Raw genomic sequence first — 15,851 nt, 5'->3', positions numbered from 1 at the left:
ACCTTCGGGTATGCATACAAGTATGTGAATGTATTGTATGTTGCTTGATTAACTGGAACTCACTCAGCGTAGCTGACTTTTAGTATGCACTATGCACGCAGGTGAGTAGGATGAGACAGCTAGCTTGAAGAGAGGCACATGGAAGAAGAATAAAGAAGATGACATCTGAAGACTTAATTTTATGATGTTTGAACTTAAGACATGTTTTATATGGTTTAAATTTTAAGACTTATGTAATGAATGGTTTTCTTTTATCTATTCCGTGAAACCTTTTAATTAACTCTGATATTGAGAACTGTGTTTTTTAGTAAATCCAACGCCAATGTAGGGCACCGGGACTGGGGCCTTACACAATTGTGATTCGTTTTTCCAATTATTTGAGGGATATGATTAGTATAAATCATATAAACGATATTGTGAGATCAATTCATATTATAGACGAAGATTAAGGGGCAAGGAAGCATAAACAGGTTACGGTTCGGGTATAGAATACAGGTTATGGATCTTGGGTGAAATAATTATAATAATCTTTTGATAAATTTACAGTTTGGTCCTTGCACTTGATATGTGGATACAAAATTAGCTAAAACCTAAGTTTAGGGTATAAATCGTATATATTTCAAAGATAAAATGGATTAATTAAATAAATATAATAAACATTATAATAATAACTCGATAAACACGATTTTCATTTATTAAAATTTCCCGAACATCAAAAGAGGTCGGGTAAACGGATAAAAATATTAAATGGAAAAACTGAGTTGTTACACATGTCACATTATATTTATAACTAGTTATTATAAGTTAATAATGAATTAATTAAAATGCTAATGATTATGTATGCATTATGAGGGAAATAATAACAAGATGAGTTGCAAAACTTTTGATATGCAAAACTCTCTCCCTCCCTCTCTTGGCCGACCTCATACTCATACACACACACTTTGTATTTTCTTTTCTCTCAAGTATTATACACACAAACATCTCTTAGTTGGTGATCAAGATCAATGCGTTAAAAGGATTGTTTAGTTACATTTCATTAACCTAGCAAGTGATTTTTTTATGATTATGTTGATATATTTGGTAGGTTGGGATTATGGATTAGTATCCAAATAATGTCTAATCAATGAATCCAAAATTTAAAATTGAAATATTGAATTGATCATCATTGTTGTTATTCTTGGTTTGAGATGTTACATAAAAACACTAAATGGTTCAATGTATACTGTAACGAAATAATAAAATATGATGATTAGTTGATGAACTAGAACCATAATCATGTTAGAAATATGATTTACATGTGTTATAAATGAACTTAGTTTGCTATCAAATTCGTTAATGTTTATTGTTGGTAATGTAAATTGATGTTAATTTCGTATTTTTGAGTGGTACTCGATTCTATGATATAGTATATTGAGTCTAGTATCTAGAAAACTAAGAATTATAAATTTTGATTTTTGATTTAATAGTTTTTATGATTTTACAACTTTACATGTCTGGGCTATTGTGAAAGGTTGGTATTATGCTCTTGAGTTTAAGAAACATACCTTGAGTTTGACGAAGGAAGTTGGGTTTATTCCATGTATGTAAGATCATAGATTGAGTTAGGATTCTAACCCAATTGGTCTTGCATGATTTGGTTAAGTAGAGAATTTTAGCCGAATTTATACTTCAGGTTACGCACTAAAATAGCTACATTTACATTGTTATCTTGTATGAAGTTTTATGATTTTTGTGTACATTGGAAAAAAACAAAAAAAAATAGCTTGGTAAACTTAAGACTTGTAGCTTTCTATCGTAAACTTTTCATAATTAAAATCAGTGATTTTATGTGTTAGAAAAATAGGTTTTGTAGGGTTAAAATCTGCCTTGTGAATTCAGATTTGTTAAGTATGCTTCATGATGAGTGTTATGATAATTTGTGCACTACTTGACTTGTTGGATGATTAGTACATGGTTTGGCACTTAAGAGCTGTTTTGACTAAATGTTTAGTCTTAATTGAAATCCTTGTGGTGGTGAACACTTGGTTGCACCATTATTAATACATGTAATATGGTGTAATATAATTGCACCATTATTAATACATGTAATATGGTGTAATATAAATGTTGTGCATTGTTGCTAAACGTATAAATTGAAATGATACTTGTCAAATATAAGTTAATATATTTAGTTATAAGTCACCAATAGGTTATCGTGTCAACTCGGTCAAACTTTGTTCAAAGGCCAACTCAGTCGACCTTTTTGGTCAACTGTCAACAAAGTTGAACCTTTTGATTAAATGTTAACGAAAGTCAAACTTTGGTCAATGTTAAAAAAGAAAAGGTTGGTCAAAGTCAATTAAATTCAAACTTTGGTTAAACACTAATAAACAAAAGGATTGTTTGGATACTAAGGGTTCTTGGAATCACTACACATTACTTGCGTACGTATACTTTAGGGTACTTGTACGGGAGTTTTGCCTAGCAGTTGAATTTATTTTTAGCACGCATTCGAGGTGAGTTTCATGGCGCCTCTCTTTTACTTACTCCTTTTGAGGGAGAAAGCATGCATAATCCTTTTTGGATCTTGTAGATTATTTATCGCATGTAAACGTAGTAAACTTATAAACTGAAAGTTCTTACACATATTGGACCGTTAATTAAGGTTAATTGGGGGGGGGGTAATACTACGTAGTACTATTGGGATTGACAAACTTTATCCGCACTAAAAATTACTGGATGTCGGACGGGTGTAACATTGACATAAACATTTCCAAGTCAGGGTAAAGACTTGTTAGGAGGCACAAACTAACATGTTTTCGGTTGCAATGGACACTACACTATTGTGTCATGAATACTAGCGTACTTAACTAGTGATAGATAATGCTTACATTATCTACTTATTCAAAGAATTGTTTTTAGATACAAACCTGTGAACTCACCGATCGTCGTATTGACCCTTTTAGCATGTTTTTCTCGGGTCACTAAGGTGCACATCAGGAGTTAGAATTGCATTGTGCTTCTATGGATTTTATCAAACAATCAAGTTTGTTTTGGTTACATGAATTGTAGTGTCTGGGAATTTAACTGTGAACTAGTTATTTATAATTTGTAGTTGTTTTACGCTTCCGCAAACGTAACTTACACCGAAATGGCTAGATCTTGGTATGTCACACGCCGCGTGATAAAAAATTTTTAGTTGAAAATTGTGGGTGTGGCGTTTATAACCATAACTTTTTGTTGCAAAATAATACACTTATTTATCATAGATTTATATACATGTTAATAATCATTATGTAAGTGGGTGTTTGGGTGAGCTTCTAAAACTTGGTTATTTGCTTTTAGAAATGCAAAAGCATTTTTGAATAACTTCAATTTGAAGCTTTGATGGAGCTTTGGCAAACATCTTTTATTTTTCAAAAAATAAATAAGCAAATTTTAAAAGTTCACCCAAACACCCCCTAAATAGGATACGTTTAAAATACAAAGGGCCACAAAAATGAAAAATGTAAAAAACCAATCTAGTTCGTTGATCTTATATTTAAATGGTTGTGATTAATCTAAAAAAAATAATAATGAAAAACGCATAAAAGGAATAACTCACATTTGTTGACTTTGTCTTCCACATGCAACTATGCAAGACATATGTCAATGTCCCCAACATTTAATGTTCATAACTTTTTCATACGACAACTTTTTTCTAAATTCACCATAATAACAAACACTTTTTATCATTAATATGAGTATCATATTGTTATATTAAAGAAAAATTTAATACGCTTTTATATATTGTGTTATTGGTTGGTCATTGTGTTTTTCAATTAGTACTCATATTAAAGATAAAAATTAAAACAAAATTGCGTTATTGTGTTTTTCTTCTTACCAATTTTTTTGTTCGTCATTATGTCTTTCTACTCATCATTGTGTTTTAGTCATTGTGTATTATGTTCATTGTCTTTTGTTCGGTATTAACATGTGACATTCACTTAATTTGAGAAAAAGAATATTACGTTCATTACGTATTACATTTAGGTTATTGTATAATGTGTATTTTTCATTGTGTTTTACTTTTCCAATCATTGTGTAATGTGTATTCACCATTGTGCTTTACATTAAGGTTCTTGCGTAATATATATCATCATTATGTTTTATGTATTTGATAATTCGCGTTTATCTTTTCAATTATATTTACATATTAGGATTACACAACGGTGTTATTTGGATTAAAAAACACACAATAACAAAAAAAAGACACAATTACAAGCAGAAATAACACAATGACGTAATTTTTTTTTAATTTTTATATAACAAAGTCATAATCATATTAAAGATAAAAAAAACGCTTGTTATGATGGTCATTTTTATTAAATATCATATGAAAAAATTATAGACGTTTTAAAACGATGAGAGAATTAACATGTGTCTTGCATGTTAAGAGAGAAAATATGTGTTATTACTTTTATGTCATTATCACTTTGGTCCCATTAAAACATGTCAATCAATTATGGATTCTCACACTTCTCTTTTATATATATATATATATATATATATATACACATACTAGTTGGAAACCCGCACGATGCTGCGGCGGCAACGATTTACATCATAATATTCGTTTATGTTAGTTTTTAAGTCTATCGGGGTGAGTTGGTGACCACCATAGCGGAGTGCAGCTATAGGTGCATAAAAAACCTGAAAAAAAACACTAGAAACCGGGTTTTTTTATACCCGGGATTTTATTACCCGAACCCATACACATACCTACCCGTAGGATACGTCTAGGGTATGCATTTCAGTACCAAAACTCATACCCAACAATACCCGAAAACTGGAAACGGTGCAAAGGATAAGGTTTTTAAAGACTACCAAGACCAAAAAAAATTATAAATATATATCTAAACAATACCCCCAATAAAGTGCAACCCTTTAAAAAAAACTTAATGAATACCTAAACATATACCTAAAAAAAACCCTGAAAATAAGGTTTTTTCAATACCCGAAGATAGGGTCATAGAATATCTGATTCTATACCTGACCAGGTTTTTAGAGACTACCATGCAACATTTTTCTAAAATAGGCCAAACACATTGATACGAAATAAACACATAATCTTCTTTAAATAAAATGTCAAATACATTGTTCCAAAATAAACACGCAACCTTCATAACATTGTTCCAACTTCCAATTTATCCGGTGTTACACAATAACCTTCAAATGTAAATGAGTATGATTATGAAAATGCAGATTTCGTTTATGTGGGCAAAAATTTTACATAATGATATGAAAGTGTCTGCAAATGTTCAAACAAAATCATAATTAGTAATTTGTGTAAACCAGTGAATTAAATAGTTAGTTATGACTTATGAGATCTTAACTATGAGCTTAATAATTAATAATAATAATAATTTTAAACAGTTTTTCTTTTTTACAACATTAATCATACTCTGTCAATATTTAAAATAAGATCTTGTAGCTTACTCACTTATTCAGGCTTGCCTTACCTGAAAATATCCAAAAAAAAGTGTATTCACTTAAAAGAATCAACTGGATAACTAAAATGTAAAATTGTTGTTTGCAGGTCAACCAATGGCCCGTACTAAAAATTACTCGTTTTGACACAAAATGATTTTGGCTCGTAAAAATTATTCGTTTTGATAGAAAACCTCATGTTGTGACAAACCCAATTTCACCGAAATAAAGATTACTCGTATTGACACAAATCCATTTTGACTCGTACTGACTACTAAAAATTAATCGTTTTGACACAAACTCATTTGACCCGTTACCTAATTGATTCAACCCTTCATTTTGTGTAAAAAATAACACTATCAAAACGATAAAGGCTAAATAAACTCACTACACATAAAACTACATTCCATCTTACCCAATTATTTGAGGCACGAATCCAAATTCAGAATGAACAATTAGGCATGCCGTCTTTCCGTTAGTCGCTCCCTAAGAAAATTCAGAGTTTCTGCAGCTTTAAACTCTTCTGCAGTAGGTTCTGAAAATGGCTCGCCACCACCATATTTACTGACCAAAGACTAAAACATCACGTCTGCCTTCCTTTCCTCTGACTTTGCATTTGTGAAATGTTAGCATATAAGTCATCTGAATCTTTCTTTAACATGCATTTAGTCAAATGAGACAATTCAAAACAATATATGAGCACCAAGTGACTTCAAATAAGACATTTTTAGTTTCATTTATTTAATAAGAACTGTTAAACCGACATCAAGTACATCGTAAAAAAATGGACCAACAACAGAATATCAATATGTATAGCTTTTTTTAACGTCCAATAATTGCCCCAAAAGAAGAATGCAATATATACACATAACATTTTTTTTAATATTTCCAAAAATTATATTTGATTAAAATAAACCAACTACATCAGCCGATAAAAACTACAAATACACAATAAAGCCCCTTTTATGTTTATGTTTATATAAATATAATTACTAAAGGAACAGACACAAAACAAACAAACATAAACGACTGAACATAAACATACGTAAATAAAGAAAACATATAAAAAGGATTAAATTTTTTTTTAAAACAGTTTATTTCATCAAGTATGTCACTTACCGGTCAATTTGATCTACTGTGTTTAAGAAACATGAAAAACATCAAATGGAGAATCAAGAAAGCTCAAATGTTTGCAAAAATAAGCAAAACCCTCAAAATTTTAGCAACAATCATTTTAAAAAAGGGTGATTAATTGACAAATTTATATAATTGAATAGTCTAAATCATAGTAGGGTCCAAATCAAGCAACTGAAGAATTTAATGTTGCTCAGAAATCAATAGTTAAAAACAGACTTAACCAAATTAACCAACTTGATCGTATTGAACAATTAACCAAGATAACTTATTGAAGAGGTAGGTCCCAGCAGAGGTGATTACTCGTATTGACACAAATCCATTTTGACTCGTACTGACTACTAAAAATTAATCGTTTTGACACAAACTCATTTGACCCGTTACCTAATTGATTCAACCCTTCATTTTGTGTAAAAAATAACACTATCAAAACGATAAAGGCTAAATAAACTCACTACACATAAAACTACATTCCATCTTACCCAATTATTTGAGGCACGAATCCAAATTCAGAATGAACAATTAGGCATGCCGTCTTTCCGTTAGTCGCTCCCTAAGAAAATTCAGAGTTTCTGCAGCTTTAAACTCTTCTGCAGTAGGTTCTGAAAATGGCTCGCCACCACCATATTTACTGACCAAAGACTAAAACATCACGTCTGCCTTCCTTTCCTCTGACTTTGCATTTGTGAAATGTTAGCATATAAGTCATCTGAATCTTTCTTTAACATGCATTTAGTCAAATGAGACAATTCAAAACAATATATGAGCACCAAGTGACTTCAAACAAGACATTTTTAGTTTCATTTATTTAATAAGAACTGTTAAACCGACATCAAGTACATCGTAAAAAAATGGACCAACAACAGAATATCAATATGTATAGCTTTTTTTAACGTCCAATAATTGCCCCAAAAGAAGAATGCAATATATACACATAACATTTTTTTTAATATTTCCAAAAATTATATTTGATTAAAATAAACCAACTACATCAGCCGATAAAAACTACAAATACACAATAAAGCCCCTTTTATGTTTATGTTTATATAAATATAATTACTAAAGGAACAGACACAAAACAAACAAACATAAACGACTGAACATAAACATACGTAAATAAAGAAAACATATAAAAAGGATTAAATTTTTTTTTAAAACAGTTTATTTCATCAAGTATGTCACTTACCGGTCAATTTGATCTACTGTGTTTAAGAAACATGAAAAACATCAAATGGAGAATCAAGAAAGCTCAAATGTTTGCAAAAATAAGCAAAACCCTCAAAATTTTAGCAACAATCATTTTAAAAAAGGGTGATTAATTGACAAATTTATATAATTGAATAGTCTAAATCATAGTAGGGTCCAAATCAAGCAACTGAAGAATTTAATGTTGCTCAGAAATCAATAGTTAAAAACAGACTTAACCAAATTAACCAACTTGATCGTATTGAACAATTAACCAAGATAACTTATTGAAGAGGTAGGTCCCAGCAGAGGTGGTTAGGACCCGCAAGACTTCCTTAAAAGGAGACGTCTGCGCAGTTGAACACGCAAGACTCCTTAAACGGACGTCTGCGCAGTTGAACCCGCAGACTTCACCATAGGGACGTTTGCGCCACGACCTACCAAACCCGCAGGACCCACCACGCTCAGAGTTGTGACGACCTCACATGCGGTACGCAAGCTGGTCCCGCAGGAAATGCCTCCCTATGGTTTCCAAGTATCCACCTGTTCCCGCAGGTGCGGATACCCGCCATTAGGGACTGGCCACCCGCGCAGCATGGCTACACGCATAAGGCTCAGACTCGTAATAATTCAGTAGTCACCTGAAGAAGGAATGAGCAAAGCCGGGAGCATTCCCGCATAAAGGCGGGAGGGGGAAAACTCCCGCCTAAATGAGCCAGTCCGTATAATAATGGAGGATCTTTTGTGTGATACCTGACGAGGTATGGACAAAAGATCTGATCAACGATACGACAGCTCACTGACAGCAGCATGGCAGACAACACGCCACAGCACTGTGACCAATAGCCGCCGCCTGCTCACCAACTCCTGCCATACCACATGCCTAGCCTGTAGTTGGTGGAAAAGGAAAAGTGAACAGCACGCCTGGTCACTGTCAGCCGCTGCCTATCCACCAATTACCAGCAGAGCACGTGTGTAGGCCACAGTTGGCAGAGTAGTAGGCCGGCTAAACCTCCTTGGAAACCCACCTTCGGCTATAAAAGACATCAAATGGTATTATCATTTCATCATCTAATATCTTGTATAATTTACCTGATAACTGCTCTAGTATTAATAATATACTTTTATATTCAAAGAGTAATATAGACTGATTCTCACGCCGGAGGGTGGTCACAAGGAGGAACCCCCCCCCCCCTTTCTTAGTGACGAGCTCACGGTGTCTGTTTTGCATGTTATCGGAAGAACCATCTTGCCGGAATTAACCCCTCGTGGGAAACGTCTATCTAACCCTCAGGTTACTCGTAATCTGTCGGGGTTCGACTGGTGTTTCTTCGCTTATTTAACCGAACCACGACAGAATTAACCAAAGGGAACAACTAACCAAATCAGCGGACTTAACGAAGAAATAAACATATTTGCCTTTCACTCAAATATTATAAAAACAACAAAAATATTTTTTTCATAAGAAATATTTAACTCTCTTTATTGCTCCAGTATATCAGTTACACTACAAATCAAGATAAGAATTAAAGGGCCAAATCAAGTAACACATAATTAAGACATACAAATCAAGCCAACATGAACATCAATACCATGAGTCCAAAACTCACCTCTAATGCTCCAACAAAGACAACATGAATACACGATACTGTTTTCAAATCATAATTAACTTTATAAAATGTACAAAAAGTTTTTGCAGATCAGCCATAAAACCGTTTCAACTTGAACGCAACTCGTTTTTATCCATTACTCAACTTGAACTGTTATAACCAGTTACTCAGCCTGAACATGTTACTCAACCTGAGCACATTTCGACCATTGCCTATCTGTCTCATATAAGAGAAAACATACCCTTACCAAATATGAAATTAAGAATTCAGTCAGCTATTCTTATTACGTTAATATAATCGTAAATATTTATATAATCTATTCCTCTTATGTACATATTTTAGTGACCCAATATCATGAGCACGTTTCGTGAAAACAAATAAGCACCAAAACTTGCTACACCGCATCCAACATCTAATGTAGCCCTTGTTCGGGTCAGCTCTAGCATGAATCATTTGTTTTCAACTAATTCGACAAAACTATAGTAAACCAAATATTAAATGACATTATTAAAATTATTATTCATTATTATCAACTAACACATCCCACACATAACAATAGCTAATACTTGCAACAAACTACACTTTAACCGTTTACTTTTAGGGTTAATTAACTCTCAAGTCTTAACTATAGATAAATATCTTTATATTAAATGATCACCAATTTTTAATTGTGTATAGTGCATGTATTACCAAGTTGGACTTGTTTTAAAACAATTTTACAAAACTAAATAAAAAAATTTATTTTTTTTCCAAATATACCCTTTAAACACGTATTAATACCACATAAATCTGTTTGCAATTTGTAATCGAACATAGTCAGATTTAAAAAAGATAGGCACAAAATATTGAAAAACATGACAAATGGACAAGATAATCGAACCTCACCATACCTTGCTCAACTTAAAAAAAAAAAAAAAACTTTTGCACGAGTTAAATCATCCCAAATTGTGCATTCATCATTTTTTTTAACTATCCAAAATTAGTTGAAGATAAAGTATAAAACAAAAACATACCCATTAGGGCCACCAGACTCAAACTCTTTAGAAATAAACATTCACATTGTACAAAGAGCACTGCAAGGGTATGCACCCCTAATCTGCAATAGAAAAAAAAGTGACATTGAAAATCTGATTAAATAATATTATCAGAATAGCATGATGACGTGTGGTGTAAATTTCGAACAATAACAAAGCTCACCGGATAAAAGTGGCCTCTAACAAAGGTTGCACCTACAAAGCCCACTGATCCTCACACTCTAACCATGGTTTGTTCTTGTTATAACCTGCACAATGCATAATATGTTGAAATTTGGAAGCTTATAACAATCAGTTCAATTATCTATCAAAATTCAATTACATAATTTTCATTACAACATATCTCCACATTAAAAGTGGAAATAAGATTTGAGCCCAAACTCATCAAAACACTATTTCGAGTCACAATCCTTAAATTTCTACTTTAAAAAGATTAGAAACATCACCAAATTAACACCATGATATAGATTAATATTCATATTCAAATTTCGGTTTTATGTAAACAAATAATTTACAGTAATAAGTTCTTATATGAGTAGAGGAGAGAATTTTAGAAAAGTTAATTTCTCCTATGGTGAAGTTAAAAAAAACAATTTAATTTGTTTCCAAACAAATCAACTAACAATTTTATTTAAATTAAAATTGCCCCATCAGAGATCTCTAATACAGCATAAGTGTGAATTGACTACATACAATAAATTAATTATAAATAAATTTAAACCACATACACAACATTTGGAAGCAAAATTACCTTATGTTATGCTTTTTTCAAACAATACAAAAATTTGTAATTTCCTTTAATACTCGAAGAACTTCCAAATCATCCAACCTAATTGAAAAAAAACAAGGAACAAACAAACGAAACGAATTAACACGAATGTGATTAGAAAAAACATTCGATATTTTTGAAATTCTCCGTCATTTTCTCTGAGAAAGCAAACACTTAAAAGAAAATAAAGAAGACTGAGCTTACCATGTTGTTAGCAGGTGGACGGACACATGAGTAGTTTTGAAAGAAGCAGATAACTGGTATGGCAGCGACGATACAATATAGGAACAAATTATAAATGGCAGGCTCTCAAGTCTACTCAAACTCGAGGAATGATGTTTAAACTCGTACTCATTTATTAGGCAAACTTATCGTTAGGCTCATACTCGAACTTGAGCTCACTTCTCAACTCGGTTCAACTTCTAACAAGTCGATCGTGAATAGCTAACGAATGGTTGACACCCCTAGTTTCGCAATCTCACTAGTATGTAACCAATATTTTCTAAAAATAATTGGTATTAATAAACATAATTCATATTAAAAACTCACTTTATGCTAATGTAATCGAATTTGACAAGTAACTTCTACGTGCATTACCTTGCTTTTTCGATTCTGAAATCAGATACGTCTAACAAGTTCTAAATATTCGTTACATATTTGTAGAGCATTAAATTTTGGAATAGGAAATTGTAAATTACTTAATTACCTCTTGGCCTATATATAGCCGACAATTATATGTGATATCTTACATAATAATGCTATTAAATGACTTCAAATAACAAATATAATGACCGAGAACTTTGCTTGTGTTACTATCTTACGTAATACTACAATAAGACAATAGTTATCTAGGATTTAGAATATAAATCGTGTCAGGTATGTTGTTCAACCCAAATATAACCAATATTTTCTTTAACAAAAACATCAACGTTAACCCCTATATATTAAAAAAAGTATAACTCAAACAAGACTTATTTAATCTGTTTATTAAAGGTATCAAATAAGTTGATAGGTAATAATCGATTTATAAATGTGTTTAAAAAGATAATTAAACGAATCACAAACGGGCAAAGGTTAGGCCGTTCACATGCTGAGACAGTTTTAGCTCGTGTTTGGATTGGTTTGTAAACAAGCCAAGCCAAACTAAGACCATGAGTAGTCATAACCAATGTTTTGAAACTCGGCCTGGCCGGTCGGACCGGCCCGACCGGAACCCGGGAGTAAAACCGGTTCGGGTCGTAGTATACAACCCGTTTTCTAATGAACCGGCCGGGTCTCGCGGGCGCCGGTTGGGCCGGACCCGGTGACCCGACGATTGGACCGGCAGGTTTGTTAATTTCCTTTTTTTTGTTTAATCAGTTCTGAATATGTGAAAATAATCACCAAACACAGCCGCTCCTAACAAACTAAACCCTATAATCACTTCATGACCCACCACCGCCGCTCCATAACCCACCATCGCCGCTCCAAATCACCAAACACACAAACTTCGTCGTCTCGTCCCAAATCACATAAGGTAAGTAATGAAGAAGATGAAGAGATGAAGAAGATGAAGGAGATGGGAGATGAAGGAGGCGGCCGTGTTTAAAGCAAACTAACCCTAGATGAGATATATTGAGATATATCGATTTATGAAAGATACCGGAAAGAAATTAATTTTTTTCCTTTTCACCTTTTGTTTACTACAAATTACATTATTCATCCTCAATATTATAGTATTAGCAAAATAACCTTAGACTTTTACATATTAGTGCATTAGAAATTTTACATGGCTAATCACTTTTATGAGATATATAAATATATGTTATTTATATTATTTATGATGTCATCCGGGTCAAACACCGGTCCGCCCTCCCGGGTCGGTCCGACCTTTGACCCGGTAAGGCGTTCGGGCCGACGTCCGGGCCGGGTCTGAAAACATTGGTCATAACTCTCCACCCCCAGGCGTTATGCGTCACGTGGCGCCCAGTCAGAGTTATGATTTTTTACCAAAACAGAGTGTAGTCATAACTCTCCAACCCCAGACGTTATGCGCCACGTGGCTAATCATTTAAATAATAAATCATTTAAATAAATAAACTTAAAATTAAAAGATACATTAAACTTCCAAATAAAAACTAAAAAAAATACATCAAATTAAAAAAAATACTAATAAAACTACATGTTATATTTTTCTAAAATTTTCGCTTGTCGAGCAACTTTTAGAGATTGGACTCTCGGGTCGGCTTCGGTTAGCTCACTTGATAAAATCTCGATGTCTTTGTCCATTTGATTTCTTCTAAGAAGTTCGACGGCGTCCAAATTTACTTTAAGTCGTTCGGTTCCAAGTTCGTGTAAATCTCGGAGTCGAGTGTTCATTTCATTGAATTGACTATCCATTTCGGGATTCGACGACGAAGCGACCCCTTTCACCTTTCCCTTTCCCCTGGTTCTTCTACCTCCTGGCCGAGGCATCTCGGTAGTATTCACGGCATCATTATCACTTAAGTTGAAGTTTCGAGCGTCGGAACGGGGCGTGTCTGGATCAACCGAAGACGATGTTTTAGACTTTTTTTTACGCGGACCAACTTCGGCTTCGGCATCCAAAACCTGGCCCCATTTTGGGTGAAACCTCAACAGGTCTTTCCAAATGCCAAAGAAGTTGAAGGCCCCCGAGACCTTATGTTGATACTCTGTCAACGCGTTTTCCTTGACGTCCGCGTCGAGACACCGCTACTCCTCGTTCGATTGATCCGGGAGTAAACCGTATGGAAACCCATGCATTTGGTGTTTATGTCGCCCCATTTCGACAGTATGGAATCTTTTTCTCTACGCGAGTCCCCGCCAAGGTCGTGGAACAACTCTTTAATTTTGTGCCAAAATACCCCCGTTTTTTGATAGTTCGCTAAAAAAATTAAAAACATTACACGTTCAATGATTGTTTTAAGAAATTTAAAAAAATATATATGTACTTTAAAAACATACCACACTTGGCATCTTCTGATATCGCGCACCAAGCACGAGCACATAGTACGCACTCGTCGATAATCCACGGTAACACCGTCTTTTTAGCCAGAGGTTCGCCGGCGGGCTTCTTTGCGTGTTTTTTCGGACGCCCGCATTGGCTCGAACTGCCTACGGTCTCCGGGAGGGGTTGTGTCTCCGGCACGAACTCGACCTCGGGTTCGGTCTCCGGGACGCGTTGGGAACCCGATACGGTAAAAATGTTTGTCGTTGGGTTTTGGAAATCGGGCACCGTATTTGGCATAGAGTTTTGTAAAAATGCAATGTACGCGACCATTTGCGGGTCAATCATATGCGGGACGGGTACGGTTGGCGTCGGGGCGGTAGATTGGTTCGGTTGTGGATTTTGGTTGCCTTGACTGGCATATTGACCGAAACCGATAATATTTTGGTTGTTGTTCGGAAACATTTTGGTAGAAATATTTGACTAAAAAATATATAGAAGTGAAAGGAATAGAGGAATGTGTTAAAAAAATATGAGTTTGGTTTGGTTTTATAGTATAAATTTAATTAATATAATTTTTTTAAGCCCCAACGGCATGATGCAACGGCTAATTTTTTTGATTTTTTGTCGATTTCTGCGTTATCATCAAAACGTTCAAAAAGAAAAAGCCAAAATGCTGGGGGGCGGTGGCGTTATACCATAAAACGCGAGGCATAACGTGCCGCTACGGATGTTCTAATCCATCTCACATTGTATATGATTTGATTTTGAGTGAGCTTTTTTGAATCTTTTTTCAAAACGTTTGGAGTCATAAATTGTTTGAATATCTATAGGCTTGACATTCGCCTAAATTATGGCATATTTTAAAATATATAAACCTATAACTTTTACAAGGTAACGAGTAAACTAGCTAAACAACATTCACCACTAACAATTATATATACATGTAATAAAATCAAAAATAAAATTTGAGTTGAGGTGAGCTAACTTGATTCGTTAACGATTCAAACTGAGCCAACCTGGTTCATAAAACAGTCGATCTATTTAAACAGTACTAATAGATGGTAGATACATTTAATTAAACAGTTTAAACATATCAATCCAATCCTCCTATTAAAAATTTAAAATCACATATAATTTTTGAACGATCAACTAATCCTTCAAACAGTGTGGCTAAATTCATCATATTGGGATATACTCGCAGTTCGATCCATGGAAAACCCTCACCAAAGACCAGCGCACGTGAACACTCGCTCGAAGACACGACATTGCGATGAGATAAATCTCGTCATGTTCAAGAATCCAACGAGCGAACATCACCTACACTCCTATTTTCCCATCATCACCCTGGTACCGCTAAACTAAATGTTGTGAGTAGAAATCATACTTATATCACCTCAAACATCAAATCTCTCATTTACTACTCCACCAACAACTCATAGTCTAAAATCACATATTTATTAATAAATATTTTTTTGATCATGCTCGCATCCTAAGTATTTATAAAACAGAATAATAATAATAATAATAATAATAATAATAATAATAATAATATTAGGAAAATTGGTTTTAAATACTCCCAACTATCATGTGTTGACAAATAACGGGTCCAACTTTGCACTTGGCGGGTGGCGGTCCCAATTAAAGACCTGTTTGTTTTTAACGGTCCTCGACTAACGATGACTAACTCCGTTAGTCGGTTGCTGAGTTGGCACACCTGG

This window comes from Bidens hawaiensis, unplaced genomic scaffold (assembly GCF_021521415.1).
Source record: "Bidens hawaiensis isolate Kalapana, Puna unplaced genomic scaffold, B.hawaiensis_p1.1 tig00023659_1, whole genome shotgun sequence".
Taxonomy (NCBI): domain Eukaryota; kingdom Viridiplantae; phylum Streptophyta; class Magnoliopsida; order Asterales; family Asteraceae; genus Bidens; species Bidens hawaiensis.
The sequence above is the reverse complement of the archived record's forward strand: the minus strand, read 5'-3'. Positions refer to the sequence as shown.